General features: G+C 41.1%; 1 pseudogene; it reads right to left on the bottom strand.

Moving 5' to 3' along the window:
* Positions 1-2,139: 2,139 nt before the first annotated feature.
* LOC145067925 (secreted RxLR effector protein 161 pseudogene) lies at positions 2,140-2,769 on the bottom strand (annotated as a pseudogene).
* Between the last annotated feature and the right edge of the window lie 23,724 nt (positions 2,770-26,493).

The following is a 26,493-nucleotide window of genomic DNA, read 5'->3' as shown; positions in this document are numbered from 1 at the left end:
AATGGCATTTATGAAAGGGTTAGTTACATTTCTAATATTAGCAATATTAATTGAGGATTTAATTTTTATAATATCGCTTGTGGTATTGTCATAATTAACCAAGTAAAAGGAAATATCATCACCAACTGGACAGATAGTTGGTGTTGTACAAGTTGCATTGTATAGTATATAAGAATCTTGTTCATTGGAAAATTATAACTAATTTATTGATCACATGTTTATGTGAGTCAAGTGAAGGACTAATGGATCGAGTGCATGTTGATATGGACTATTCAAAACCATCACAAATGACGATAACTTTATTCGTCAAGATTTACTGATGTTTAAGTAAATATGGTTGAGTTCATATAATTAAGCATAATTCTGGCACTTTAAAAAGATTCAAACAAATTTTTTTCAATTCATCATCAACCAACGATACTTACTTTGAAGCATCAAATAAAATGTTAGGAAAATATAACTCAAAATTGTATGAAAGAACAAAAGCGTAAAATTCTTGACCGAGGCCTGTGTTTAACACAATTTCCTTAAAACAAATTCGCCCTATATGGGTGTTTGTTTCCCAGGATACAACAGTAGAAAGCAATTATTCTAGATTGCTCGAACCCTCACTTGGCCCGGATTATACCTTGGTTGCAGCAAGAGAGAAAAGATGAACCAGAAGCGTAAGAGAGGAAGGGAGTGATTTCGTTTCATCCGGTGCATTGAATCAGTCACATAGGCGTTGTATATATACTACCCAATGTAACCGGCGGAATTAAAACGAAATTATAACTGTCACAATTAATTAAGAAAATCAATCAAGAAATCAAAACCGAAATCTATGATTAATTACTCTTAATTCATTTTTGCAACTGTTAACCAAGAGGAAAAACAATTCAAAAAAGGTCCTTGAACTTTTATGGTCGATTGGTAGTGCATTCGTGCCCCCAGGACGCGCGCTCTCACACAAGTTCAGTGGCCCAAAGCCAATTTGGCTCGCATTTGCACCCCCTGTGTGTGCGCGCAAGAGAGAGCCTTGGTTCTAAAAACCTTAAAAAGGTAGCTAGTATTTGTAGTTATAAACCAATTTTCTTTTCATTCTCCTACCAATGTGGGATGAGTTTTAAACCCACTTAACTCTTTTACTTTCTCTTCCAATTGCCATGCTTTGACAAGTAATTTCTCATTCATTTTTAATCCGTTTTGGACGTGTGATATATCAAAACGAATATATCACGGAGGAGAACACAAATATATAATCAATAACTCGTTTTGATTATATTTAGAGTCCAAAACTTGTGCTCAAAAATGGAGAAAATCCATTTATGGAAATTAACAAAATTAATTTTCCAACAATCCCCCACATGAATGAAAATTGCTTCAGCATCTGCAATTTCAAGCTGCTTTAGGTAAAATCCAGCAGTTGAATCATGCATAGGATATGTAGGTCTGACCCTTTGAACCTTCCCTTAAGATACATATTTATTTTATTATCGGACAAGTAAACTCGATGTCCTTGAACTGTTCTGCCATTTTTGTAAATAATCAATACATGTCTCACATTATTCTCCCTGACCTAGTTAGGTTGTGATCATTTTTGGTCATGGACACTTGCATGGTTCTGTAAGAGCTCTTAAGAACTTGTCCATTCAATTCCCTTTGAAGCGACCCCATTTCTCTCTCACATAGGTGATTATATCATAATCATTAAAAGCTAAAGCGTGATGATTACCAACTTATCACCAACTACTATAAGCTTAACATGCATCACTTTTATTTATAGGAATGGGTTGGGGTTGACCCCCACAATGATCCACATATATGCAACTAGGTTATCCCATTGAACCTAGATATTGGGATCTCCAGTCAACTAGGTTGGGTTTCCTTCGCAATAACTTATTCGTTCAATGGGTTTTAACCCATTCCTTTTGACGATTTTGCAACTAACTCCCTATTTAACCCTTTGGTTAGTGGATCTGCAATGTTATCATTGGACCTTATGTAGTCAATTGAGATAACTCCAGTTGAGAGTAGTTGTTGAATGGTTTTGTGTCTTCGACGGATGTGTCGAGACTTACCATTATAAATAGCACTTTGTGCCCGTCCAATTGTCGATTGACTATCGCAATGGATTGAGATTGTTGAAACTGGTTTAGGTCATCCCGGTATATCTTCCAAAAAAATTCGTAGCCATTCAACTTCTTCTCCACTTTTATCAAGTGTTATAGATTCAGATTCCATGGTGGATCTAGCTATAACTATTTGTTTTGAAGATTTCCATGATATAGCTCCACCTCCAAGTGTGAACAAAAACCCGTTGGTTGACTTGGAGTCTTTAATGTCATATATCCAATTTGCATCACTATACCCTTCTATCACCTCGGGATATCTTGTATAGTGCAACCCATAATTGTGAGTGTACCTTAAGTATTGTAATAATCTTTTAATACTCTTCCACTGTTCAGCACTCGGGTTACTGGTATATCTACTTAGTCTGCTTATTGCAAAAGCTAAGTCAGGTTTGGTACAACTCATAAGGTACATCAGACTACCAATAATGCTTACATATTCGACTTGTGTAACTCCTTCACCTCTATTTTTACTTAGATGATGACTTGTATCAATTGATTTAAAGTAAGTCAATTTGTAGACCTTTGTTGATTGAACCATTTTATCATTGCTACCAACAATAAGCATATCATCAACATAAAAGGCATAAGATAACATAACCCTCACTTGTGTTTTTAACATAAACACACTTGTCACATTCATTAATCTTGTATCCATTTTCCAACATCACATGGTCAAACTTTTGATGCCATTGTTTTGGGGCTTGTTTCAACCCATATAATTGTTGGGTTTTGTATACTACAACATCTTATGGTGCACATACAAGCCTAAATGCTTTGGATATATTTTTTCTCTAATTATACATGCACTATTGTTTCCAAATCATAAAGCCTACAACTAGCATACAATTGACATTAACAACATAAAAGTAAGTTATATAATTACCTATTTGTTGTAGCTTGTAGTTTTGGCCTAAGAACATAGTACCCCAAATGTGATACCTCAAACGGTTCACAACACACCCTTGAACAATTGGATGACTTGAAAGAGATTACTGGGCACACAAATCGGTTATGAACTCCAAGAACACTTGTATATATATGTAGGAATCCAAGAGTCATGGGTAAACCCTAATCCATACACTTTGGGTTATGATCCATATTCCATGTGGGCTAACTCTTCATGGAAACTTAAATAAGCTTATCCCATCATGGATCAATAGCCCAAACCATATATATATATATATATATATATATATATATATATATATATATATATATATATCATTGATTTACATAACCAGTCTCCGTTAATTTAATTAGTCTTTTTTGATCACTAAATTAATTCCAAATCAATTTTTGATCAATACTAATTAAATAATATGATTTCATATTAATATATTAGAACTTATAATATATTAATAAATCATAAATAACCTCTTACTCAAATATCCATCCTCAAATTTTCCTGGTGATATGCAACCCGAAATGGACCATGCTACTCTCGGGTCAAGTACATACCAACTATAGTTATAGGCTTAGACACCTAATCCAACAGTCTCCCACTTGGATAAGTCCAATAACTATTATTGCAAGTACGACTCCACAACCTGACTAGCAATAGTAGCTCTTAAAAGCCGTTGTCGAACTCTGACCTAGTCAGTGAAGCGTCCATTAGATAAGGGATCATATATTCCTCCATTCTACAAGATATCATATGGACTGAGACATGAATTATAATCATTCTCTCCGTCCATTGGTTGTTTCCTGATTTCTGATTTATGACAACCGACTAATTGAACAAATCAAATGAGTCCAGGTTTGGCCAAACACTTAGGTTGGTCATCACTAAATCATCGAGGGGCCCACATATATTGCTTTTATCCCTCTAAGGGTAAAAGGAATGGATAAAATTCGACTCAAATGCTTGCTTGTACTTACTCATCAAATCACGCACAACAATATGTTTTATAACACCAAGTTACTGGTGCGTTTACGTATGTCAATGTGCAACCGACTTGTAAACACAACTCACATGTCTTGGTTTCAAGAATATAAGATATTATCGTCTCATAATCACTCATGATAAAAATCCATGAAGTGATTCAAATGAGCGTGAGTTTAATCCAATACTCGAATCTTACTCCAGAACTACTCAAGAACACTGCAACAAACTTGTGTTATGTCTAAAATTGTTGGATTAGGTGTCTAAGTTCATAACTATTTATGGAATGTACTTGACTCGATTAGCATGGTCCATTTGGGTTGCATGGCATTGCAACACTTGGATAGACTAAATGAGAGAAAGGACACTTAAGGTTTATTAATATATTATAAGTTCTAAAATATTAATAATATTATTTAATTAGTATTGATCAATAATTAATTTAGAATTAATTTGGTGATCAAAAGGAGACGAATTAAATATATGGGGCTAATTGTGTAAATCATCCATTTTTTATAGTGGTCTAATGATCCATGGTTATTGAATTGGGCTAAAACCCATAAGGTGCTCCATGGATAGTCCATGGAGGTTATAAACTCATGGATCATGGAATATGAAAATCCATGTCAATTAGGGTTTACATGTTGTAACCCTACTTGTGACACAACTATAAAAAGGACCCCATGGCTAGCAAAATCGGTACTACAAAGAAAGAGCAAGAGGGCTAGCCGATTTTGAGTGTTAGTGAACTTCTCTTAAGGTTATTCCTAGAGTTGTGGTGTTGTGTGAAACATTTGAGGCATCACACTTGAGGTGCTAGGCTCACAAGGTTCTCAAGGAATCCAAGCAACAAGAAAGGTATGTTCTCCTACTAGCTTTTATGTTTCAAAGTTCCCATGCCATGCTAGTTAGGTTAAAAACCTTGGAAAATCAAATTTGCATGTATCTTAGTAAAACATAGATCCAAGGTTTCTAGGGGTGCATGTACACCTTAGGAGTGTTAGAATGCTCAAAACCCTTAAAAAACACCTAGACAATCTACAGTCAGATTCATGACAGTCTTGCCTCAATACATACTTCCAAAGTATGATCGATTGTGGATAGATTAAATAACCTAGTTTTTCGAGAATTCAAAGCATGCAAAGTGAAACACAAGAATAATTGAATCCAATATGGTCCCATAACTTATGAATATAAATAAAACACCTTTTATTTAATCACCATATTGATTACACATTATTCACTGTATAATGTTTCGATTAATCAACTTAATAATTGAATTAAAACAACAGTTATGTCATGCTCCAAGCATGCACACTATGTTTGCCAATGGTCCTTTCTTTGTGAAACAGATCAATTGAACACATCTTCAATGGAACTCATTTCACAATTCCAAATCCTTATCGTAAATATAAGAATACCAAATTATTGACATTCATTGTAATCTGTTATATTCAAAACTTATATGCAATGATCCTCTTGTAATGACTATGCACAAAAGTCACAGAGACTTGGTGACAGACACTACAAAGTATTCCAATGGAGAGAAATTCCATGGAAACGAAGTCTCACATTCAAAGTACATTCCTTTGAACATCCTTCTTGCATTAAGTTTTCTAATCTTACACAGATTTAAAGAATAACTTCCACTTATGGAAACATTTCCATATTCTCATTTTGACTATCACTTCTAAACAAGAGTTACCTCTTCCAACTGTCTATAAGTAACCAATCTTTGGTAAACCTCAGATTGTCCTCAACAATTGCTTAGCCCTTTTGACTATCACTTCTAAACGAGAGTTACCTTTTCTCGGAGTATGTCAATATGGTCCTTCCAAAACTTCAGAATATACTTCCAACTGTCCATAAGCAACCAATCTTTGGTAAACCTTAGATTGTCCTCGACAATTGCTTAACCATTTTAGTCATATCTCGTTCTAGTCCCTTTTCCCTCTTAATGCCCTAGGCATTTGGAAAATTAGAACATATTAATATTATAACTTATGTAATCGATCCTATATCTGAAGCATATGGAATACGATTCATAATGGTTTACATAAAGACATGATACTTTACTAGTCTTTCGCTATAATATTTCCACATATAGACTTCCCTTATGTTGAATCATTTCAACATAACATTCACATATGTCCATGACTAAATTCGATTAAAATCTCAATCTGAGCTTTTAGATTCGAAATGAAGTATGAATTTCTCTCCCTTAATTATAGCAAAACAACTTTTCAAACCCTGCATCTTTGCAAATTGAAACTTTTGTTTTCTATAATTAACACTGCTAACTCGCAACTCTTAACGTAATAATTGTGCTCCCACTAGCATAATAATTACATTCTTATTTGCATAACACTTATGCTCTGTGACATCCCCAAAATCATGGCCAGAAAAGACCGATTTTCATTTATGTTTTTAAAATAATTTCAGAGTAAATCCTTTTGATTTGAAAGAGTTGCGGAATTTGTTCCCAAAAACAAAACATGATAAAACAATGTTTACCAAAGCATTTCATAAAAGAAATGTATTTTTCATTATATAATCAAAACTCGGGGTGTCATGTTCCGATACAGACGAATAAGCATAAACGATAACATTACAAGTCATTCAACAAATATATACATATACAGACTTGTAAACAAAACAACTTGATGGTTCATCCATCTTATGCCCTCGCGCCACTTCCTGTAATACAAATAAAACTGAGTGGGTCAGGCTTGGGAGCCTGGTGAGCATATAGGGTTTTCAACCCACAATAAATAATCATATTTAATTTTCACCAACCAACAATAACCCAATTACCCATTCCCGTTATTCTCACTTTCTGTCCCTAAGACAACTAACATAAGGGACCTAGTCTAAGAATATTTCATCGGGGTGACAACACATGCTTCGGGGGTACCTCAGCAATATAAGTCAAATAAGGCAACCATGAGGGGGATGGAGTACAGGGAATGAACACCCAAGTTCATTAACACCTATATGTGGCGAACCTGCTAATGTTTCCACAAGACTGTCTAGAATAGCCCGTGGTCGTCATCTAAACTTCGCTAGATGACTAAATCAAACAACAAGGAGGCCTCTCATTTGTTTATTACACACAAACTATCTACCCATGTTCTACCCAACATATTAGTAGATAAAAATATACATTTTTATACATAGATAAAAAACCTATATAACATGCTTTAATCAACACATATTTCACATAACAGATGAGGCACACACACACATAACACATATCTCATAGAGAATAAATCATATCTATGAGTTAGAAGAAAGTGAATACACATTCACACATATAAACAACAATATACTTAATACACTCAAACCATACTTGTATTATTATCGTGTTTATGAAAGGTAGTATACACTCACTTGATCAGAAGATGATCGGACAGCACTACGACTTGCAGAAGTAGTAATCCTCAGCAGATCTGGAAGATCTCTTCAAAAATCGAACTTCTCGCGGGCAGAGCTTCGGCTCGGGAACCGCACTTCTCGGGATCTTCGGGATCTCGGGACTTGCCTCGGGGCTCGAGAATAATACCGGGGCTTCGGGATATTTCTGGCACGCAAATCGATGCAAAACGGGAGAGAGAAGAGAGAAAATAGCAAAAGAACTCGGCTGCCCTCGGATCCTATTTATAGAAGGCTGGAGCCTCGGAGTACGCGGGACGTACAGGTCCGAAATCGTCACTGCGTTCGTCATCCGAAGCCACTTGATGCGAGTGTCGACATCCTCGGTGTACGCGGGGCGTACTTCGGATGAGTCCGATGACTCGTCCTCGGATAATACCGGAATTAAAGATTAAATTTAAATATAAATTATTTAATAAACTTCAGAAATTCATAACTTCTTCATACGAACTCCGTTTCGACGTTCTTTATATCCACGCGAAGGTGAGACTACACTCTACAACTTTGGTTTAGACTTCGTCGGCTAATTTTGACTTTATTTTTATTATTTATTTTTAATAGGCCGGGACAGAACTTACAGCCATACGTGTGAAATGTTTAGACCTTTTGCCATTTCTAACAATTTCTATGAAGAGAGATGTCGTAATCATAATTGAATTTGAGAATGCAAATAACACAATTGCTATCTCCTTATAATCTACTTAGTGAAAACGTTTCTTCACGATCATTTTCATGAATTGGATAGAAACCTTATGACACTTAGATTTTTATAGTGTAAATGTTCCTATCCATGTGAATTTGTCATAACCATAATCACAAGACAAGGTTAGTGACAAATCCAAACTCATATGGACTGAACTTGTTCAATCTTAATTTCTTGCCACCTGGTAGCACAAGGGCCTACCATGTCTTCCAAGTTGTTAAGCATCTCATCCTCACTGATCAATGAACTTTCACTAATCAAGGTGTTTTGCCTTATGCAAACAAATGAGAACTTATAGAACTCACATGCATAGTCAACTTTAACTGGAATAGGCACAAAAAGAAGAATATGTCAACACGATAGGTTACCAACCTCAAGTCGTGTGCTAGTGATTAAGAATAGGTTTACTCTTGATTAGTTCTTGAAACTATTCAAGATCATTAAGACTCCCACTGTCCTCTTGACATATAAGATTCTCTTGTCAAGAAACGTTCCTCGACAAACAAATATTCAAGAGTTAGTGCGGTTTCGTATCAAGACAAACACTTCTGACAATTGGTCTTAGTTGGTCTTTGTTTTATCTAAAACATCACAACTTACCAATTTCAAATGTGCAAGAGTAGAAAACATTTTACTCTACATTTGATAAGTGGTATAAACCTTTCTTAAGATTATGTCACTAACAACACAATCTTGGAGCATAACTCTAAGACTTGATTTTGAAACGAAGCATGACTCTCCTTAATTGATTTAATCATTTAAACATTTCATGATTCCTCTTCTTAGCCATACAAGTGCACTAAGGTATCTATAGAGGATCAGTTGTGACATGGTTTTTCATAATCATAAGGATGATCATAAAACACGATACTAAAGTACTCTCCCTTCTTCTCAGACTGGAGAAAGTTTTATCTTTCTACCTAATTTGATTCTTCTTATTCGTTCTGTCATTCATTGAAACTTTTTCAATGATTCAGAATTACACTTAATCTTGTAAGTATAACCATATTTACTAAACTTTAGTAAATCATAACGAATTGTCTTATCGTTCTTTGTGGTGGACCTGACCAACACACAACCAAGTGTACCCGATCCCCTAGTCCTTCACTCGACTCACATATACATGTGAACAAGGAATTAGTCTTAATTCCCCAAAGACGAAGGTTCTCATTCATCACACAATACAAGTTGCATGATTCAAAGTTTCTATCCAACCGAAACTTGGGTGATTAGAATCTTTCCTTATTAGGTAAATTATGACACTACCACAAAAGAAAGAATCAAATCCATTTTCCAATATTGCTATCAATGGAAACATATAAGCAACAATTTACGCAAATGTCATTGTAAGGAAACTTAAAATAAGATAAATTTCAAAATATTTCTTTATTTAAAAAAAATTGCAGAAAACTTATCCTTACAATGAAAATATATATGAAAACTATGTTGTTACATATTCCTAATCAATCTATCGTAACTCTTAAGTAGCAACTCAAAATTATGATCATCGAGCCATGCGATTGAAATCCATCTTTTCACGATCTGAATCAGCTTACTCTTCCTTTAAGTTTTCTTTCATTCTTCGATTCTACAAAACATCAAAATACAATTACATTATATCATGTATTAATAATCTCCAAATAGGAACTTAATATAGTTAGATAGTGGACTTACCTGAAGCAGAGTCAAACTTTTTGACTTTACAATCCTTACGATCTTTCAAATAAATATGGTAGCTTCGCAACCAATGCCCCTTCTCTTGGCAATAGAAACATATGGACTCTTTGGGAATGGTACATGAGACTATCTCAGACTTACCCTTTCTCTTTACCATTCGTTCAAATGACTTGACCATGGCCAATCCCTTTCCATTGGAAGAGAAAGCTTTTCTGGACTTCTGATGTTACCATTGTTAATGTCCATGGAAGTTTGGGGAGTAGATCTTCCAATCAAAGTTGCTGAAGAACCCAGTCAACAGCAACAAGCAAATATGTAAGATCGATAAGGGTCATGTCGTGATCTGTCATATAGTAGTTCTTAATAAACTCACTATACGACTCAGGGAAGTGACTGAAGAACCCAGTCAACATCCAACTTCCTCGACACAATGTGTAACGATCCAATTTCACGCCCAAAAATTTCATTTAAAATAAGTGGTTTGTAAAACATTTGTAGTAAAACATCATCCGATCATATCATTTTATAAAACATATCCCGTGTCTGAAAACCCAAAACATGAATATAATAATAATGTCATAGTACAATCCCAGAACATCTCATAATGCGGAAGTCCAATGTGTGTGTATGATGTGCCGCTACCGCGCCAGCTCCTTCCCCTTAGTTGAAGAGGCACCTGAAACCAAAACTGAAAACTGTAAGCACGAAGCTTAGTGAGTCCCCCCATCGTACCACATACCATACAATCATATCACATACATACTGCCAGACATTTCTGGGGTGCCCGACCTACCCGGTACGGCCATTCTGGGGTGCTGACCTACCCGTACGGCCATTCTGGGGTGCTGACCTACTCATGTCAAGCCATTCTGGGGTGCTGACTACCCATCGGTCCTAACAACCGAACCTTGGGGACTATTTCATCCCTACTACTACTATCACATATAACATAACATAAACATATTATCAGACATATTTAGGGTGCTTGAGCTACCCTTCGGTCCTAACAACCGAACTCTACTACTATCACATACAACCTATCATGCTAGCATATAACATATCAGGTAGTAACAAACCTAAATGATATCACAAAGACTATCATCTATCATACGTCTCCTACTGGTGGGTCGACATTGTAGCCTTAGACCCACCGCTACTGGAAGGTAACTCACCTCGAAAAGTAGCTGCTGAAAGTCTGCTTGCTAAGCGCCTGACTGCTGAATCGGTAATCCTCTGGCTATAAATCATAAACATAGATTAGCCACTTATACACACCCTTAGGTCAGATGACTGGCCCACCCCTGGTCCAAGGTCAACTCCTTGGTCAAAGTCAACTTCCAGTTGACTGGACTCGCCGAGTCATGGCACCGACTCGCCGAGTCCTTCTCCCACTAACCCGGTCCTACTCTACAAGTCCCTCATCCCACTCACTGAGTCACCCTTAACTCACTACTTGGGATGATAGAACCGGCTCGCAATCCGACTCGCCGAGTCCATACGAGCAGATCTCCTACTCGCTTTGAGCATCCTTTATGAGGATTTGGGTTTCTGGGACCATCGCAACACATTAAATTGCTAATTCCGCGTGCAGATACGAAGGGTTGGACCTACAACACCTAAACCCCTCTTACTCAGTAACAATTCATCTGACTCGCCGAGTTTGAAGAACAACTCGTCGAGTACCGGGCAATCTTCATAGGACTCGCCGAGTTGTTCATCCAACTCGTCGAGTCTAAGGCCATCTTCATAGAACTCGCCAAGTTCGACTTTGGGACTCGCCGAGTCCATTGACCCATTTCCCATATAGACCAAATCTGAGACATGCAACGCTTCAAAACCATAGGCCTATGTTCCTAGGGCATGCTTATCACGTAAAATTGCAAACTTTATGTGCATGCATGACCCTACAAGCTCCAAAAGGCAAATCCAAGCTCTTTATGTACACTCAATGGGGACCTCAATCAGTTCAACCACAGAAAATTTATACTTCTAATACGTCCATAAGGTCTAGATCTGAAGTCCTTTCGGATCATTAAGCACAAACACATGGAGTTTAGTGTTTTAGGGCTTGAAAACCACCAATTAGGGACAAAAAGGGAATCTAATGAACTAGTGATCAAGGTAGGGACCTTTCTACCTGAATGGAAGCCTCTTGCAGGGTAGATGTCAGATCTACTTCTCCTCCTTGCACTCTTCCACCTCCTCCTTCTTCTCTTAAGCTTCAAACTTCCTTCACAAGGCCAAAATCACTCACAAGGACACAAAGGGGCTAGGGTATCGCTCTACAGCTCTCCTGGAAGTGTTAGGGACAAAGGAGGTCGAGTTAGAGTGCTTAAATAGGATGCAAACACCCGGGTTAGGGTTTTTCCCCAAACAGCGCCTACTCGCCGAGTCCGGGAACCGACTCACCGAGTACGAGGCTCAGACCCCGCGTCTCATCCCGCTCCTACTCGGCGAGTTGGTCCTTCAACTCGCTGAGTCCAAGGCAAACTGCATGTAACGTCCCAAAATTCAGAACTAAAAATTTCTTTTAATAAAACATTACTTAAAGCAAAATCATCAATCCAAAACATAATCAGAGTATTAATTTCCAAACACATATTCGTTATCAGAGTAAAACATTCCCAGGCTGTCTAATCTATGGTGTGTGCCATGCGATCACCCCGAGCTCTTCCCTCCACTACCGGAAGTACCTGAAACCAAAACTGAAAACCGTAAGCACGAAGCTTAGTGAGTTCCCCAACCTATCACATACCATGCATAACCACATATTGCACATACTGGGCCACGCCCGCTATTCTGGGCCTCGCCCCTACCTCGGGCCTCACCCGCTACAACGGCCCAGCCGCTCCAGGCCTCGCCTGGCTTTGAGCCCCACTCGGATACAGATCTGTTTCACTTAGGCCTCACTTGTCATTGGGCCTCGCCCGTCAACAAATACTAACACATAAACATATCGCAACAGATACACACTAAGCATACACTACCGAATCCGGTTCTAAAGGCCTCGCCTATCTTGGGCCTCGCCCATGTCCTGCAACTGGTGAGTCATGGAACCCCGTCCACACTCCTACTGGTAGTGAGATATGGGCCCAACCCACACTCACTCTTTCCCTAACTTAGGCCTTGCCCCTGTTTTGCTGCTAATGAGATGTGGAACACCATACACACTCTGCTATTGGTGAGGTACGGGACCTCTCCCACACTCACTTCCCTACCAGACACATACATGTATCATACAGAAAACAAGTATAAACTATCATATAAAACATTTATTGGGCACCCGCCCGCTATCATTGGACCTCGTCCTGAATATCATACTAGCATACTATGCCTAGGGCTAACCCCCGGGTCTTCTACTCATAACTACATGGGCCGACATTGTAGCCTTAGACCCATTCACACAAAGGGAAACTCACCTGCACTTGCTGATAACCCCTCTAGCGGCTGCCCGACAACTCTCTGAACTCCTGCTCCACTAGCTCCCCGAGCTACCAATATCAATGCAACACTTGGTCTAACTGTCCCCCGAAAGTCAACTAAGTCAACTCTAGTCAACGTCAAAGTCCTGGTCAAAGTCAACCTTCCAGGTCAAGCCTACTCGCCGAGTCTGCCTACTGACTCGCCGAGTTCATATACTCAGAGTCCTTCCATTCGCGACTCGACTCACCGAGTCAGTCCATGACTTGCCGAGTCCACCGATTGTCGAGCCCTGACCTGTCCAACTCACCGAGTAACCACTCAACACACTGATCCGAGTCTTAACTCAAAGGGTGTAACACCCGTAGATCAGGGCTAATCAATTAAGAGACGATAAGCGTCAAAAAAACGAATTTATTGGTAGAATGTTATTTAGAATGAATAACCTTAACTAAGTTTTAGTATATGTCACAAGGTTTCCGTGCATATAAAGAACACCGAAATCCGAGTTATAACGAAGAAGTTATAACCTGTCGAAGTTTCGCAACAGAACCGGCACGACACAACGCGACGTAAATAGTGAATTTACGTTAGAGCGATATGTGGCATTAGCGATCTAAACGAAAGTTGTAGAGTTCGTTAAACCGTGAGCTTGCATAAAAAGAACGTCCAAATCTGACTTCGTATGAGGAAGTTATGATTTTTCTAAGTTTCGACTTAGCGGTATGCAGCCCGAATACTCGATTTGAGATCGAGCGGTTTTTATGTAACGCCCGTAGATCCGGGCTAGTCAATTTAGAGACAATAAGCATCAAAAATGACTTTTTTATGGAAGATTATTTAGAAGGATTAATCTTAACCAAGTTGTAGTATATGTCACAAGGTTTCCGTGCATATAAAGAACGCCAAAATCCGAGTTATAACGAAGAAGTTATGACCTGTCGAAGTTTCGCGACAGAACCGGCACGACACAATGTGACGTAAATAGTGAATTTATGTTAGAGCGATATTTATCCAAAACAATCTAAATGAGAATTGAATATCTCATCGATAGTAGTCCAACGATAAAAAGACAGACGAAAACGGAGTTCAGATGAAGGAGTTATGAATTTCGAACGGAGTTTTCTTGTCCCGGCCTACTAAAGATAATATATAAGTAATATACTTGTAATCTATTAAAAATAAAGTCAAATTTAGCCAATGGAGTCTAAACAAGAGTTGTAGAGCATAATCTCACCTTCGCTTCGATATAAAGAACGTCGAAAACGGAGCTCGTATGCGAAAGTTATGAATTTCTGAAGTTCGGGGCGCGAAACCCCAAAACTGTCAGAGACCACGACGTGGCAAGCAGTGCCATGACGTGGCAAGTCTCTTGATAGCTCCGGGAGTCCCCCAGATGCAACTTGGGATGACACATGCAGTGACGATCAAGCCCACGACGTGGCAAAAGGATCCCACGACGTGGCAAGGGCCAAATTTGCCCTATAAATAGATTTGAAGGGCCAGCCGACTATGGTTGCTCCATCCCTGCTCTCCCACTCCCGATACACCCTCTAAGCCCTATTTTAACCCCCCGAAGCCCCAGTGTCAACCCCGAGACCCAAATCAAGTCCCGAAGCCCGAAGATCCCAAGAAGAAAAGAGTTTCCGAGCCGAAGCTCTGCCCGCGAGAAACCCGGTGTGTGAAGTGATCCCGGTTTCACCGAAGAATACTACTTCTACAAGCCGTAGTGCTGTCCGATCATCTTCTGATCATGTGAGTGTATAGTCACTTTCGTCTTACACATAGATATGAAGTATTTTATAAAATACGTGCTATGTGTATATATATAGTTGTTTATATGTGTGAGTGTATAGTCCCTTTCATAAACACGATAATAATACTAGTATGGTTTGAGTGTATTAAGTATATTGTTGTTTATATGTGTTAGTGTGTGGTTACTTTCTTCTAACACATAAGTATGAAGTATTTGCTTTGAAATACGTGCTATGTGTTTATATATTGTTGTTTATTTGAGATGTTGGTGGAATGGATGAACTATATAGGTTTTAATGAGTTAAACTGTATATGTATTTTGTAACTACAAATATGTTGGGTAGGACATGGGTAGATGAGATCCGTGAGTATGGATCAGATCAAGAGATTAGTTTAGATCCGTGAGTAGGAATCAGATCAAGAGGCTAGTTTTAGATCCGTGAGTAGGGATCAGATCAAGAGGTTAGTTTTAGATCCGTGAGTAAGGATCAAATCAAGAGGTTAGTTTTAGATCCAAGGGTATGGATCAGATCAAGAGGTTAGTTTTAGAACTGGGAATATGGATTAGGTAATGAGGCAAATTTAAGATCCGGGAGTACGGATTATGTATTTTTGAATTACGTGTTCATACGATAAGGTATCATGCGTATAGTCCCTTTTAGGAATGTGATTTTTATACGTGTATTGATTAAAGTATGAAATATACATATGTATGTAAAGTATTTGTTATCGTCCGAAATACGGGTTAGATATATTTGATAATATACAACGTGCGAATCAGTTATGGTTCAATATGTGTTAAGATGTGAATATATGATATTATTACTTAAAACTCTGTGTTAAGTATACACTAGTTAGCATTTCCTAAACGGAGTTAATATCGAAAATTGATTATAAGCATTGCAGGCTTGCCTAGTGATGGGTTAAGGCTTAAATAGGGATGTTTAGTTCACTTAAGTTTGGACATTGGGTAGTCTCTTATTAAGAGTACGTGCGTTGCGAGATTGATGATCGGTGGAGTACGTCCTACGTACAGAAGTACATTTTATGTACGAAGTCTTTTTCAAAGCTCTATGTCTTGGGTGCTGCTTGTGCCAGGGTACTATTATGTTCTCGGGTACAATTCTTTCGCATACCAAAGTACTATAATGTGCCAGAAGGACTATCATGTATAAAGTCTTTTTGACAATTTTGTGTGTCGGTTACGGGAGCGTACGGGAGTACTCTAGTAGTATTTCCCAATACTTTTATTTTGAGAGAGCTTTGGAGTCAGCGTTTCTTTTATGAGGTGATCGACCGAGCTTCATATGTCAGCGTTTTTCTTTCACGAAGTAATTAAGGGAGCTTCGTAGACTGCCTAATAAAGTGTGTCGGTTATAGACCACTGATGGGTATGTCTGGTGTTATATTACTGGATAGGGTGCGTCTGGAGGTGAAATACCTCATGTATTCAGGCCACTGCTAGGCAAAATTCGATGCTGGGATAGGTAAAGTCTGGGGGTATAATACCTCATGATAGTCAGACCACGCCTAGGCATTGTTATCTAGATAACTACCCCTGACTTAAAATGTCTTGTGGTTCTTTCTTTTACGAACGAAGGTTTGTGGTGAAACTCATTCTATTCCCCTCATTTGATGTCTTTATTGATCCTCGTTTGCTGCTAGGGAATTTCCGAAGCAGCTTCGTCAGTTGTTGTTCATATCGATTTCCTTAGGCTAGATCTCGTAAGATCATTGTATAGGGTCAATATGTGGGGATCGACGGGATGGGATAGATTGTTTTAGAAATATGATTTATATGTGTTAATAATATTAGTGGTTTTGTAGGATCGAGATATACATTATAATCACGTGGTTTGAACTAAGAGCTTTCGTACTCTGTGTTCCTTAGGTGATTGAGTTCACCAGGGATATTTGAACTAGGTGTTCATTAGGTATTATTCAACGGAGTATGTTCAATGGGTGTTCTTGAACTAGGTGTTTATTAATTATTTTAAACTGCGTGTTCACCAAAGGTAATCTAAGAACCATGGCAGCACTAGACTTTGTGCCAATTCCTTAGGGCAATTCTTAGGAATGAATGGGAGAAGGGTATTCGGTTCTTAGGGTAAATCTTTACTAAATAAATGGAGATAAAAGGAGGTGGGTAATTGGATTGATTATTTGATAATTAAATATAATAATTATATTATTGTGGGTTGAAAACCCTATATGCTCACCAGGCTCCCAAGCCTGACCCACTCAGTTTTCTTTGTATCACAGGTATCGATATGAAGACATATTTCACAGAGAGATTTAAAGGAGATATAAATCATTAGTGTAATTGAATGTAAGTTCTGTTTATGCTTATATGTTTGTATCTGAACATGATATCCCGAGATTTTGTTATATAATGAAAATACATTTCTTTAAAGAAATGCTTTGATAAACTCTTATCATATTTTGTTTTGGGAACAAATTCCGCAACTGTTTTTTTTAAAAGATTACTCTGATTTTAAAAACAAAGCATAAACAAATCGGTCTTTTCTGGTCGTGAATGGGGATGTCGCATTTTAGCCGAAACAATCTAAACAAGAATCGAAGATCCCGTCATTAGTAGTGCAGCGGTAAAAAGACAGAAAAAACGGACGTCAGATGAAGAAGTTATGATTTTATAACGAAGTTTTCCTGTCCCGGCCTACTAAAAATAATATAATAAGAATAAAGTCAAAATTAGCCGACGGAGTCTAAATGAAAGTTGTAGAGCATAATCTCACCTACGCGTGGATATAAATAACATCAAAAACGGAGTTCGTATGTGAAAGTTATGAATTTTTGAAGATCATGGCACGCATACCAAAGCTTATCCGAAGATTACGCCCAGCGTACTCTATGTACGCCCAGCGTACTCCAAAATTACGCCCAACATAATCCCAGACCCAGCAGCCTATAAATAGAAACCGAGATCAGCCATTTTCTCTTGTTCAAACTCTTTCTTCTCTCTAGTTTTTGCCTCGATTTGCGTGTCGATCATATCCCGAAGCCCCGGTATCATTCTCGAGCCCCGAAGCAAGATCCGAAGCCCTGAGGATCCCGAAGAGCGTTATTCCCGAGCCGAAGCTCTGCCCACGAGGAGCCCGGTTTTTGTGAATATCTTCCAGATCTACCCAAGAATACTACTTCTACAAATCGTAGTGTTGTCCGATCAACTTCTAATCAAGTGAGTGTATAGTCACTTTCATCTTACACATAGATATGAAGTATTTTATAAAATACGTGTTATGTGTGTGTGTATATATATATATATATATATATATATATATATATATATATATTGTTGTTTATATGCATGAGTGCATAGTTACTTTTTCTAACACATAAATATAAAGTATTAGCTAAGAAATACGTGCTATGTGTTATATATTAATTGTCTATTTGAGATGGACTTGGATTTGATGTTTTTATACAGGTGTTAAATGATTTAAATTATGTTTGTATTTATATCTACAAAAATGTTGGGTAGAACATGGGTAGATGGAATAGTTGGTGACTATGGAGTTAGCGCCTATTGTATAAACCTTGGTGACTATGGAGTTAGCGCCTATTGTATAAACCTTGGCGACTATGGAGTTAGCGCACGTTGAGTAAACCTTGACGACTATGGAGTTAGCGCTTGTCAAGTAAACCATGGCGACTATGGAGTTAGCGCTTGTTAAGTCAACCTTGGTGACTATGGAGTTAGCACCTGATAGCTATGGATTTAGTACCTGATAAATAAACTTTGGCAGCAATGGACTTCGTGCCAATTCCTTAGGTAAATCCTTAGGAATAAATGAATGAAGGATAGTTGGTTCTTAGGGTAAAACCTTAAGAAGATAATGGGGATGGGTAATTGGGTTGATTGTTTGCTGATTAAATATAATAATTATATTATTGTGGGTTGAAAACCCTATATGCTCACCAGGCTCCCAAGCCTGACCCACTCAGTTTTCTTTTCATTACAGGTAATGGCACAAGGGTATAAGTTGGTGGACTTGACGAGAGATTTTGGATTATAGATCAGTAGTTGTAAATAACTATTGTAAGGTCTATTTTATATTGTTTATGCTTTTGGTCTGTATCGGAACATGACATCCCGAGGTTTTATTATTTAATAAAAATACATTCTTTTTGAGAAATATTTTTGATAGATGGTTATCATATTTTGTTTTTGGGACAAATTCCGCAACTGTTTTCTTTAAAAGATAACTCTGATTTTAAAACAAAGCATAAACAAATCGGTGTTTTCTGGTCGTGAAATTGGGGATGTCACAAAGGGTTTGGGGTTTCGCGACTTGACTCGCCGAGTCCAAGGCAATCTTCAACAGACTCGCCGAGTTGTTCTTCCAACTCTCCGAGTTCTTGCCCAACTTCAACCAACTCGCCGAGTCCACCCATGTGACTCGCCGAGTCGCTCCAGTTCTTAATCCATACAGTGGCTTTTTGAGCCATGCAGGGGCTCCAAATCATAGATCCATACTTCCAAAGCTCAATCCTCACGTAAAGTTGCAAACTTTACGTATAACTAAAGAGATCTAGGCTCAAAACACTCTAGGGCTAGGTTTAAGGACAAAAGGGCTTCACCAACTACTCATCTTCTGATGCTTTACGACATATTGGACCATCCCAACACTAGATCTGAAGTGGCAACAACATATCTAAGCCCTAAACTCGAATTGGGTCTCAAACAACCATAAAACCCCCAAATCTCATAACAAAATAGATCTAGATGCAAAGGAGGGAAGATAGCAGCTTATTACCTCCAAGATGAACACAAACTGAAGTAGATCTCGGATCTACACCTCCCTTTTGAAGCAACCTTCTTGATCTTCAAGTTCCTTTCCAAAGTTTCCTTCCTCCAAAGCTATTTCTCTCAAATGATGGAAGCTCACATGAAATCTAGGGTTTACAGGTTCTCTAGGATGATATGGAGGCTGAGGGAGGGACATAACATCCTTTATATAGGATGCAACTCTCGGGATTAGGGTTTTCCTCGTTCAGACCCGACTCGCCGAGTCCCCTTAGCCGACTCGCCGAGTCGGTCACTTACTCATTGACCCAAATCCCGCTCGGACTCGCCGAGTTCCTCCTTGGACTCGACGAGTCGGCCCTTTAACTTAGGGTTTCCTTTCCTTTCTTGGCCTTCCTGATTTTGGGTGTTACATTGCATGAAATAAAAATTATTAATTACAAGGAATACGTACCGGGAACCAGGTGCTACAAATCTCCCCCACTTATTTTAGACTTCGTCCTCGAAGTCTGCTGCTCGATCCTGAAATAGCTCGGGGTAGTGCTCCATCATTTCTTCCACCGGCTCCCAAGTCCACTCCGATCCTTTCCGGTGCTGCCATTGCACCTTTACGAGTTCCACCCTCTTGTTCCTCAGATCCTTCAACTTCCTGTCGAGGATTGCCACAGGCTGCTCGATGTAATTCAGGTTGTCATCGACCTAAATATCCTCCAAGGGCACCACTGCTGAGTCATCCACCAAACACTTCCGCAACTGAGAGACGTGGAAAGTGTTGTGGATATGGTTGAGTTCGGCTGGCAGATCCAACCTATATGCCACCTTGCCCACCCGGGCTACAACCCTGAATGGCCCGATGTACCTTGGGCCCAACTTGCCTTGTTTTCTGAATCGGATGACGCCTTTCCATGGCGACACCTTCAGAAGAACCATATCCCTGACTTGGAATTCCAAGTCTGAACGACGCTTGTTGGCATAACTTTTCTGCCGACTCTGTGCAGTCTGAAGCCTGCTCCGAACTTGCTGAATCTTTTCGGTCGTCTTGAGCACCACTTCGGTGCTCCCCATGACCCTCTGTCCAACCTCACCCCAACATATCAGGGTCCGACACCTCCTTCCGTACAACATTTCGAAGGGAGGTCGATCAATACTCGCGTGGTAGCTGTTGTTATACGAGAACTCAACTAGAGGAAGATAGGTATCCCAGCTACCATCGAAGTCTAGCATGCATGCCCGTAACATATCCTCAAGAGTCTGGATGGTCCGCTCACTCTGACCATCTGTCTGTAGGTGAAAAGCGGTGCTGAAATGCAGATGAGTGCCCAGCTCGTCATGAAATTTCTTCCAAAATCTGGAAGTAAAACGCACATCCCTATCTGAAATCGCGGATACTGGCACCCCGTGTCACGCCACTATCTCCCTGATATAAATTTCGGCCAACTTTTCGGCCGATATGCTCTCCTGAATTGGAATAAAATGGGCGCTCTTGGTCAATTGATCCACGATGCCCATATCGAATCCACTCCTCGCACGGTCCTGGGAAGCTTCGTGATAAAATCCATTGTAATATCTTCCCATTTCCACAACGGGATGTCCAACGGCTGCATCTTGTCGTGCGGTCTCTGATGCTCGGCCTTGACCTTCCTGCAGGTCCAACACCGCTCAACGTACCAAGCCACATCCCGCTTCATGCAGGGCCACCAATAGTCTAGACGAAGATCCCTATACATCTTCGTCGCCCCGGGATGAATAGAGAATCGGGACTTGTGCGCCTCCTCCATCAGAATCTGAAGCACGCCTCCATGATAAGGGACCCACACCCTACGGTGAAGAGTCAATAACCCTCGACTATCATAGTCGAAATAGGAAACCTTTTCCACAATCCGCTCACTCTTCCGATGTTCCTCCTTCATAGCTTCCTGTTGAGCCTCCCGAATCCGCTCCAACAACGGAGTCACTACGGTCATCCGTAGGCAGATATCTCGGATCGGCGCTGCCTTACGACTAAGCGCGTCGGCCACCACATTGGCCTTCCCTGGGTGATAAATGATCTCGCAATCATAATCCTTTACCACATCCAACCACCGACGTTGCCTCATGTTCAGATTCGGCTGATCCATAAGGTACCTCAAGCTCTTGTGGCCCGTGTAGATCGTACAGGGAACCCAATAGAGGTAATGACGCCAAATCTTGAGGGCGAACACCACAGCCCCCAGCTCCAAATCATGCGTCGGGTGATTCGCCTCGTGAGGCTTCAGCTGCCTCGACGCGTAGGCGATGACATGCCCTCTCTGCATCAATATCGTGCCCAAACCTGAGATGGACGCATCGCAGTACACAACAAAATCCTCTATGCCCTCTGGCAGGGATAAGATTGGCGCCTCGCACAATCTCTGTCTTAGTGTCTCGAACGCTGCCTGCTGCTCAGGCCCCCAACGAAAGACCACGACCTTCCTTGTTAGCCTGGTCAATGGTACGACTATCTTGGAGAAATCCTGGATGACTCTCTGATAATAGCCCGCTAAACCCAGGAAACTCCGAATCTCGGATGGAGACTTCAAAACCTCCCATCTCATCACGGCCTCCACCTTGGTCGGGTCTACTGAAAACTCGTCCTGGTTGACAAGGTGCCCAAGAAACTGCACCTCGTGCAACTAGAACTTGCACTTGGAGAACTTATCATATAAGCTCTCTCTCCTCAGGGTCTCCAACACCTCTCGGAGATGCCCCTCGTGCTCCTCCTGCATCTTGGAATAAACCAAGATGTCATCAATGAAAACTATCACAGACTGATCCAGCATCGGTCTGCACACGCGGTTCATGAGGTCCATGAACACGGCAGGAGCATTGGTGAGCCCAAACAGCATCACCACAAACTCATAATGGCCATAACGTGTCCGAAACGCGGTCTTCTACACATCCTCCTCTCTGACCCTCATCTGATGATAACCTGAATGCAAATCGATCTTGGAGAACCAATATGCTCCCTGTAACTGGTCAAAGAGATAATCAATCCTCAGGAGTGGGTAACAGTTCTTCATTGTTACCTTGTTCAGCTCCCGATAGTCTATACACATCCGATACGACCCGTCCTTCTTCTTCACAAACAAAATCGGGGCTCCCTAGGGTGAACTGCTCGGCCTGATAAACCCCTTGTCTAGCAGCTCCAGCAGCTGCATAGACAACTCCTGCATCTCGGGAGGAGCCAACCGATAGGGTGCCTTGGCTATTGGAGCCGCACCAGGGACTAGGTCGATCCTGAACTCCACCTGGCGCTCCGGAGGTATCCCAGGCAGCTCCTCGGGGAATACGCCTGCGAACTCTCGAACCACGGGCACGTCGCCCACTGTCTCTCTACCCGCCTCCCGAGTATCCATAACATACGCGACATAACCTGCGCAACCCTGCTGGAGGTAACGCCTAGCTCTCGCTGCTGAACATAGGGCTGGTCCTCGTTGTGGCTTCTCGCCCTGAACCACCAGCTCTCCCCCACTTGGGGTCCCGATCTGCACCAACTGTTGCGCGTAGTCGATCACTGCCCCATTGGGGCTTAATCAATCCATACCGATAATAAACTTGTTCCCCCGCAAAGGTATGGGAACCAGATCCACCAGATAACGCTCCTCAAACAATCTCAATACACAATCCCGGAAAACCTCTGATGCTCGCACCGATCGATCGTTGGAAATCTTCACCTCTAAAGGGCAATCCAACCTGCCCGAAGACTCAGGAAACTTCTTGCTAAGTGCAAGAGAAACAAATGATCGGGTAGCCCCCGAATCGAACAACACCTGAACTGGGATACCGTTCACATGGAACGATCCTAAGCAGAGCACATACATATAACATGTCAAAATTACAGCAGCATAACATAAAAGCATAAGTAAGGAATCATACCCGTCACCACATCGGGTGTGACGCGTGCCTCCTCGGTAGTCAGCTGAAAGGCCCGACTCCTCACCACTGGAGCCTTCGACTTGCCCTGCCGGCCATCTGTGATCCGCAGGGTCGCTGGAGCTGGCGCTTTCACTGGCGCTGATGTTGCTGTCAACTGGGGAAAATTGGCCTTCTTTGTGGCCCCTCTGGTTGCAGTGGAAGCACAACAACTCAGACGTCTAAATAACCGGTGCAGGGGCAGTACAATCCCTGCTGAAATGCCCCGTCTTGCCGTACTTGTAGCAGCCTGACGATCCCAGTCTACATGCCCCCTCATGTGGCCTGCCGCATTTCCTGCACCGGCCTCGCCCTTGTTGGCCCTTTGGCCCAACATCTGATCCCTTGGGCTTCTTCCCCGAAGCCCCTGCAACCTGTCCCTCCTCTTCCTTCCTCTTCCGGATATGCTCCAGATCAATCTCCCTCTCCCTAGCCCTGGAAATCATGGAATCCAGGGTAGGGCTAGCTGAAAAACTAACATGCTCCCGGATGTCAACCCGTAGCATGTCATGGTAGCGGGTCCTCCTCATATCCTCATCACCTGCATACTGGGGCACTAACAACGCCCTCTCCCGGAACTTGGCGGTGATCTCCGCCACAATCTATGTCGTCTGCCTCATATCTAAAAACTCCCTGGCCAGCTACTGAAGCTCGACAGCCGGCGTAAACTCTGCCCTGAATCTGGTCACAAAGTCTGACCAGGTCATAGCCTCGACAGCCGAGGCTCCCAATGCGTCACCGACGGACTCCCACCAATCTCTAGCTCGGTCTCGTAAACACCTTGCTGCAAACCTCACCTTCGACCCCTCGGGGAAGAAGCTAGTCAACTGTGCAGACTCAATGTCTGCAATCCACCGCCTGGCAGCTATGGGGTCCTTCGCCCCGTGAAAGTCCGGCGCACCACTGCCCCTGAAGTCCTTAAAGGACAGTGTGCGAGATGCCGTCTGGCCAGATGCCATGTCGCTCCTGAATGCCCTGAGGCAATCCTCCATTAACTCGACTATCCCTTCCTTGATCGACCCGAAGATAATGGGGGTCGACTCAAGGATGCCCCTGGTGATCTCTGACACGATGAACTCGTGTAGCCTCTCATCCCCTAGCTCGGAACCCGATCCCGAACCTGATCCCTCTCCTGAACTGCCAACTTCTGGCCTCGATCGTAGTACCACCATTTTGCAATACACTTAGGCAACCATTAGTGATACTGATACCTCTTAAAGGGACCACATCTATTACAAGTTCCCTGGTCTTGCCTCAGCCTTCCTTAATTTGGGTACGGATCCTCTGCTTTCAGTAGTACGGGCCCATAATACCTTCCACATCTATCCGTACCTTCTTCAAGGATTGCCTTGACTCCACCAGATCCCTTTCTACCACTGCTAACCACTGTTATCTTTATCCTAGGCTTGCCCTAGGAAAATCTCTGACTCCACTTAAACCAATCCTCAGCTGCTGAAGGCCTCTTTGTAATGCCAATTAGCCATTACCTGAATACAATCACATGCAACGAGGCTCGGATAATCCTTCGAGTAAGGGACTCATCCCTACAACTGTTAGGACTCAAACAAGAGCTACGCAATAGGGTCAAATCCAACACTCTGATATTATTCAACCCTGATCACATGCGACTTTAACGTATTTACCTAACAGCTAACTCCCACCACTCAAAGCCCACATAGAACAAAGCAAACAACATTCGGACAAAAGGGAACAATCTAAAGCAACTCTATCCTCATAACAGGAACTGCACTAGCATACAATGATAAGCTCATACTACAAGGCATAACCTAAACAAGCTATCCTACTACTGTCTACTCAATACTAGCATGCAACTCTCATAAGCTGAAGCACATAAAGCAGACACATAAGGCCTCACTCCTAGATCCTTAGTCCTATTCTAGCATGCTGTTCTACTGAAACTGATAAACGTAACATAAACTTGTATGGGTACTTTGGGGAATACTTACTTGAGATCGGCCGGTCGCGCACATCACACACTTCGTTCTTTCTCCAAAACTCTTTACTTAACTTTTAGAATTTTTTTTTTCAAGATCTTTTAATCCCTCGATTTGAGTTCAAACACCCCCAAGGGTGTGTCCGAATCCCTCAAACCAGGGCTTTGATACCAACTTGTAACGACCCAATTTTCACGCCCAAAAATTTCATTTAAAATAAGTGGTTTGTAAAACATTTGTAGTAAAACATCATCCGATCATATCATTTCATAAAACATATCCCGTATCTGAAAACCCAAAACATGAAAATAATAATAATGTCAGAGTACAATCCCAGAACATCTCATAATGCGGAAGTCCAATGTGTGTGTATGATGTGCCGCTACCGCGCCAGCTCCTTCCCCTTAGTTGAAGAGGTACCTGAAACCAAAACCGAAAACTGTAAGCACGAAGCTTAGTGAGTCCCCCCATCGTACCACATACCATACAATCATATCACATACATATTGCCAGACATTTCTGGGGTGCCGACCTACTCGTACGACCATTCTGGGGTGCCGACCTACCCATGTCAAGCCATTCTAGGGTGCTGACTACTCATCGGTCCTAACAACCGAACCTCGGGGACTATTTCACCCCTACTACTACTATCACATATAACATAACATAAACATATTATCAGACATATCTAGGGTGCCTGAGCTACCCTTCGGTCCTAACAACCGAACTCCACTACTATCACATACAACCTATCATGCTAGCATATAACATATCAGGTAGTAACAAACCTATATGATATCACAAAGACTATCATCTATCATACGTCTCCTACTGGTGGGCCGGCATTGTAGCCTTAG

Source organism: Lactuca serriola, chromosome 8 (assembly GCF_051521515.1).
Source record: "Lactuca serriola cultivar US96UC23 chromosome 8, Lser_US96UC23_V15, whole genome shotgun sequence".
NCBI lineage: Eukaryota > Viridiplantae > Streptophyta > Magnoliopsida > Asterales > Asteraceae > Lactuca > Lactuca serriola.
Note: the sequence above shows the minus strand (reverse complement) of the source record. Positions and strands in the feature narration are given on the sequence as shown.